This window comes from Ursus arctos, unplaced genomic scaffold (genome assembly GCF_023065955.2).
Source record: "Ursus arctos isolate Adak ecotype North America unplaced genomic scaffold, UrsArc2.0 scaffold_13, whole genome shotgun sequence".
Classification (NCBI taxonomy): Eukaryota; Metazoa; Chordata; class Mammalia; order Carnivora; family Ursidae; genus Ursus; species Ursus arctos.
In genome coordinates, this window is record NW_026622797.1 from 17,385,592 (window position 1) to 17,392,694 (window position 7,103).

General features: G+C 44.1%; 1 long non-coding RNA gene across 1 annotated transcript; it reads left to right on the top strand.

Moving 5' to 3' along the window:
- The first annotated feature begins 1,035 nt into the window (after positions 1–1,035).
- Positions 1,036–6,465, top strand: LOC130543525 (uncharacterized). Its single transcript, XR_008958923.1, has 2 exons — positions 1,036–1,822; positions 4,564–6,465. It is a non-coding gene; the product is annotated as an uncharacterized LOC130543525 (long non-coding RNA).
- Positions 6,466–7,103: the final 638 nt, after the last annotated feature.

Below are 7,103 nucleotides of genomic sequence, written 5' to 3' on the forward strand. Positions count from 1 at the left end.
AAAACCCGGACTGGATCCAGCATCATTTTTCCCAAATGCCTTATCTGGCAAAGTTTGGAAGTGAGTAAATTTTACAAAGCCATTTTAAAGGAAATGCAAATGTTCAGAACTTAGATATTCATTAAAATCAATCTCCATTATCTTTGTTCGTAACAAGCTTAGAATGAAACACAGTCTCTAAATACTGACGGTATTTACAGCTCACACAAAGCCAAGACAAAGGCTGGACTCAAACAGCGCAGGAAATAGGAAGGAAGAAAGATTTTCAAATTAACTACATAGGCCAGGCAAGGGGATGTGGCCCCAGAGAAAACTGGGATTCTGCAAGACTTAACTTTTCAAAGAAAATGCTAGAATGGTCAGCGGAAACAGATAGACCAGGGGTTCTGGCAGAATTTGATGCTTTCAAAATAGTGAGGAGGAGTGGAAATACCTCTTGCCGTGCACAGAGTTGAGCCCAGTTTGGCAAATTGAATATCAGCAGTTACTTAACTTTTCGTCCTACATACTTGCCGTAGTAGCTTGTCTGTATGTTATTTACATTAAACCTGATCTACCTAGCTTTCCCAAGAGAGTGAAAAGTAATAACGTAGGCTTTACAGAGCTGTGCAATATACCCTTTTTCTGTAGGGGACAAAATAAACATTCAGTTATGTCTGTCCCATTCCCATTGCGCACACCAAAACTTGAGTTTATTTTATTTCACAATATTCAAACATTTGTTCTCAAATGAAAGAATTCTTCTTTCGACGCATTTCTTGCCATTCCAAATGGTTTAATCAAGGAAAGTTTTGAGACACTGAAAATCTTATCTGTACATCAAGATTTCCTGAAACTCTAGAAAGGGGCTGGTGATGATTCTGGCACTAAGAGAGCTATCAGTTGTATTATTTACTGTTCACATAGCTGATTAACACACATTTGCCTTTCGTTCATGGGATTCATAAAGTCTCACATGGGTTGGAGATGAATCACGTGTGAAGACTTTAAACAATATTCCTTCCAATTCTCAGACTCTGATTCAACATAGTATTTCTCATACTTGCCTGCTGAGAAGAGACAGCTAGGGGTGCTTGTTGAAAATACAGACTCCCAGTCCCTTCTCTTGGAAGCTGATTCTGTAGGAATGGAGGGACTCTGGGGCTTCTTATCACTATGAAAGTCTGAGAAATACTTGATTCTCTGACTCTTAACCTTGGCTGGATATTGGAATCACTTGTGGATGGAAAAAAAAATAGTACTGAGCCTGGATCTCACTCCTAGAGATTCCAACTTTATCAGTCTAGGGTGTGGCCTGAACATTTGGATTTTTAGAAGCTTCTAGTTGGTTCTAATGTACAAGCAAGGTTGAAAATCACTGATTTGATGGAAATAACAGTCAATTCGGGGAAACGTGTGAAAGCAATATTTAACACTTTTATTAAGACATTTGAAGTGTATCATTTGAAGCCTTGACAATCTGTTGAGATGGGAAGAGTGGACGTTATCTTTCTTTTACAGACCAGCAAACCAGAACTCATCAAGGGGGAGTGGCTGGATGGAGGTCCTACTGGAAGAATTGCAGAGTTGGTGAGATTCGTCTGAGGTCTTCCACTACCGCACCTATGTTTCTTTGCTCCTTGCTCGCTCCCAGCTGTCCCAGCCTCCCTTTCAAAACAAACCAAAACAAGACTCTTGGTTGCCTAGAACTTCCGTAACTGCAGCACTGTTATTAATGATAATACTGACAACAAGCAAAGCAGCGGCTGACATTGCATCCTTTCTACACGCGGTGCCAAGTGCTCTGCATACGTCATCTTAATTACCTCAAAGACGCCACAAGGTAGGTTATTATCCCCATTCTACAGGTGGGGAAACAGAGTAAGTAACTTGCCAAGGTCACATTCCTACGCAATACTCTTTTTATTTCATCTAAATCTCTTCTTCTTTTCCTTGCAGCCAACCAAATATCAGCAAGCGGCAGAAAGGAAAGAATCTGATAAAGTAATTTAGAGAAAGCTATTATGGATAATTATAGCTTTGATGAATTGTACTGCTACTCCTAATATGGGGATTAAATCTTTTAAGAAACTTCTAGGGCCAGCCATTCAAAAACATGAGTATCGAACACTTGATGAGTTCAATTAGAGAAATCATGGATTGTCAATTTTTTTTTTTTTAGAAAGAGAGAGAGAGCGAGCATGAGTAGGGAAGAGGGCCAGAGGGAGAGGGAGAAAGGGAATCCCAAGCAGGCTGCATGCTCTGTGGGGAGCCCAATGTGGAGCTCGATCTCACGACCCTGAAATCATGACCTGAGCTAAAATCAGGAGTCAGATGCTTAACCAACTGAGACACCCAGGCGCCCCATGCACTGTTAATTCTTAACTACCCACTTTGTCTATGCCTAAGGTTAACCCTGCCTTCCCAGAGATAGTCACAGATACTGATTTGGCATCAGAAGGCTTAGGCCTGGGTCTGAAATGCTTTTTTCTTTTCTTTCTTTCTTTTCTTTTCTTTTTTTTTTAGCTTTGGGGTCTTGAGCCAGTCCCGTCCAGGATGTTCTGAGAGGACCAGGCCCAGCTAGAACATCCATCAATATTCTATTTTTTTAAGGTTTCCACAGTATTGAACTTATTTTGTCCCCAGCTATGTCTGTTGTTAGTGCTGTTCTTGTAACCATTTCTATTGCTACTACAGAGATAAGTTTTATTAGACTATCCATGACAATGAAATATTACATTATAGTTTATTTTACTTATACATAAAATGCTTTCTACAGTGCCTGGTACAGAGTAAGCAAATAATCCTAGACATCATCACCATCATCATCATCAATTAAGCTTATTATCTGTTAGATCGTGATTCATCACTAATAGTGTAGGAAAAACTGGCAGAATTATTAATAGGTGGCCCTGACTGTGCACTTACTCCTTGACGTGTACGGAACTTGTTTTTATTATTTCTGTGTCTGGAGCTCAAAGCAAGTGAAGCTGGGAGTCTGGTTCCTAGAAGTTCAAGAGGCATGTGTCTTCTGTTTAGCTTCATAAAGTCTTTACAGAAATTAGGTACTATTTTATGATGCCATAAAGTAGAGAAAGATGTAAAAGAGAATTTTACATCTGTAAAAACAGAATCTCTTTATTCCTCCAATTCTGAAGACTGTCCTCTGGGGTGGGAATCCTAGCTAATATTGCAAAATGGAAGGTTAGGTAAAAATTCTCGTACGTGTACTACAGAGAGAATAAGGCTGCTGAGTCAACCAGCAGAAGCCTCAGCTATCCGTCACCTTGTACATAAATCTCAATTTAGTCAACCAATATTAACGGAGCACTTAGTACATGCCGGGTGCTGGGGGTGCAGTAATGGTCCTTACGAAGCACACCTTTTAGCTGGCACCCAGAGGACAAGTACATGAGCAGAGGAGTAACTCAATAGCTGTGCTAAGTGTCTGAAAAGAAACCAACGGGGGGCCAGGATAGAGACTGCTGGAACAGGTACCCACCTCAGCTAGGGCAGTCAGGAGGAAGGGACATTTAAGCTGAAGAATAGGAGAAGCGGGTGTTCTAAATGTGGGAAGAAAAGCATTACAGGCAAAGAGAGTCAGAAATGCAAAGTCTCTGAGGTGGGGGAAATGGTTGGTGCAGTTAAGAATCTGGAAAGGTCAAGTGTAATTGGTGTATGGAGAGCATGGGAGTGGGAGTATGACTTGAGGCCACGAGGCTCTTCCCACGGGCCCTCTTGGGGGATGATAAGGAGTATGGGTTTCATTTTAAGTCCAGTAGGAGGCCATTGAGGAATTTGAGGCCGAGAAGCAGCATGATCTGATTCTTGCCTTAACGTAATTCCTATTGTGTGTGGAGAAAGGAGATGGGAGACAGTGATGACCTTTCTCTTACCAAGCAATCCTTGTTAAAAAAGCAAAAAAGCAGAACTTATGAAGTAATCTGCCTATAATTTTAAAGTAATCTTCCATGGACGCAATCCTTCATATTTCTGTCAGAGCAGTAGTTCTTACATTCTCAACAGGACAGCTTTAGGGGCACACAGACAGCTGAGCACCAACTTGCCTAGCTGAGAACAGGATTGCCCTTCACTGCGCTTTTTGTCAAAATAAAAGATAACAGAGTCCTTTCAAATCGCTGTCAGTGAAGTGCATGTCTTCGGCTCCCTTTCATCAGGGAAAGGTACCTGTGTTGAAAGTGAAAAAGATCCAGCCACATGTGACCTCATTAAAGTCCCAGGTGGAGCACAGAGACGTCTGTGCTTCCTCGTTCAGGGCAGGTAACGGGACACAAAACACGCAGGTGCATACCTAGGATAATTGACTGGCATACCAGCGTCAGTGCCCATCATACCAGACCTCGTAGCAACCGCAGATCCTGTCCATAAAAGTTAAGTCACTCAAACTGTCCCTGAGCCTGCTCAGAAATCAATTCTCCATCTAACTCCATTGTGCAGACAGGGGCAGGAAAACGGTAATTCTCCATGTAACGCGGAGTTGAACATGTACGAATGTGACGACCGACGAACTTTTACAGCTCTAAAAGTCCAACTCTCTTTACCCCAGGATCGTTCTCTTTTCAGGTTTTGGTTCCACGCAAGGCCTATTTCGATGGTTGAGTTATGAACTCCAGAAACAGAGGCTCGGCATGGAAATGCAGCCCGACGCCTCCCGGCGGCCGCACTACTGGGCAAAGCTCGAGTCATCAGTTTTAACGAGAGTTGTTAATATCACCTCCATCAGAATGGCTGCCCTGGATGACTTTCTGGGCTGTGCGCAGGTGCTCTCGGCCAAAAATGTAATGTAGGTTATTACATTATCAATGAGGCACAGATGTGCTTTCTGTCTGAGCTAAGGTGGTAGTCTTGCCAAGTGCATAACTCTTGCAGCGGGCCTGGGTCTGTTTGTATCTAAATGCTGTTCTAGCTCAGTGAGCCTGAGAACTGCCTTCTGCTTCCCCAGGACACGAGTTTAGCAAACAAGTCTAAGAATGCAAGAAGCCTGGGCTCTCCAAAGGCAGGGATAGGTTTTCTTAAGAAACACACAGTCCAGCCTGTAACCTTTTGCCTTTTGAGTGAGAGCTTCAGCCACCGTGGATTCATTCTTTGACTCATCAGGTTTTCTCTGGGCACCTGCCCTGGGCCAGGTACTCCGAAAACGTCGAAGATGAGCCTGCCAAGGCTGCCAAGATCATTGGCCTGCAGTGATGTCTACTGTTTCTGACCTCTTCCCACTGCCTCAAAATTTTTTCGCAAGGTCCATGTCTCCACTGCCTCCCCCTGAAGCTATAGTCCCTAACATCACGGTGTTTTTCTACAGAGTTGGATGTTTACCTAATTTTACGTGCCCAGAATCTCCTTTTTCCGAAGCTTGAAATCCCCTTTCATTGACCTTTTTGTTATTCAGCTTGGTTCCTGGGATCTATCTGACTTGCAACCAGATTTCCCTGAAAGCTGCAGCGCTCGGTCCCGCAGTTAGCCTCACGTCCTGCTTTAGCACTGCCAAGCCCACATGGATGCCTGGGTGCTGAGAATCAGCCTAGAAAGGCCCTGAGGGGCCGCCACCGACACGGCCCTGCACCTGCCTATGTTCTCAATGTGGAGTCACCCCATCGGGGATAGAACAGTGGCTCCAGGAGGCAAAAGGGTTTCTCCTCTGTGTGAGGGAGTGTGTTTCAAATTGACCTTGACTTTGAGAGTGACGTTGCCTTGCCATCCTGGAAAATTTATCTCTTGCACAGGAGCTAAATGGTGAGAAAGGAAGTTAGTAGACTGACCACAGTCTCCCCGACTGTCATTTCAATTTTAAACACAGAGATGAACAGACAGAAGTAAGATACTGGGAATGTATGTGTGTGTGTGTGTGTGTGTGTGTGTGTGTGAGAGAGAGAGAGAGAGAGAGAGAGCGAGAGAGCGCGTGTGCTTGGAAAAGTGGACAGTGTTTTGGGGGACATCTTAGAGTACCCAGCCAAGGAAAACACGAGAACATGATCAGGACCTAGCATTATTCAATCCTTCTGTTCTTCAGCTTTTTGTATACTCCCCACTGTTAATTCAAGATGACAGAAGGATCCTGAAGATAAATGGGTGCTCTTCTTCTCCATTTCCTTTGCGCCCCCACACTGCACCTCATGCCTCACTTCATTCCCTGCCCCCCTTCCCTTATCCCCATTCCTCGTTTGACTGATGGTTTGGCAGTGGCCGTATGAAGGGATTGCTGGTGGCATGAACCCTGTTGTCTGTCTCCACACCCCCCAGGGACGTGGCTGCTGCTGGGGAGCACGGGACTGTCATTCCTGCAGCGGTTGGGAGCCCCTAAGATCCAGCCGGCAGCGGTGCCCCCGTGGCACGGTGGCGGTTCTACATGGCTGGCCTCGTTATGAAGTGAATCTCTTGACAGGCAATTTGCTGCCGCCACCTGTATCTAGCAATCCTTTGCTAAGACGGCAAAATGCACCCAGTCCCCTCCCTTCTCCCAGGCTTCATGTTCACGACGTGCTTGCTTCTCCTTACTGTACATTGCCCGTTTGCATTTCCATTTGGTGCTTGAAGTATTCTGATCACCTCCCCTTTCTCCTAGGCAGATAGGCACATGTTTTATAAGTGGGAGGAAGGCAAGGACATAAGGGGTCCAGCAGATGATAATAGAACATAAGTGTTAACTGATGTGCTTTTGACTCAGGAAGACCTGGGGGCCACAGAAGTTCCCTCTGGTGGGAATCTGACTGTGGATTAAATACAGGCATGGGAAGGCTGACTTTCTGTCTAGTGATTTACCCTTGATTTTTCCGTTGTCAACCCAGGTGGAAATCTTCCTGATAATCACCTCAGTGGAAGAACATTCAAATAATACATTAAATATTTACAAAGCTTTTTAAGGAGCTTTACCAACTATTATGCAGATTCAAGACAAGGCCCATAAGGAACTGATTAATGTTATTATAGTTATATATCTAATATCTAAGTATAAACTGTATCCTAAGATTTTTTGGGGGAAGGAGGGAGGCAACTATAAGATGATTAATGTGATAAGTGACACATTTTTTAAAGATTTTATTTATTTATTTGAGAGCGAGAGCGTGAGCAGGGGGAGTGGCAAAGGGAGAGGGAGAAGCAGGCTCCCC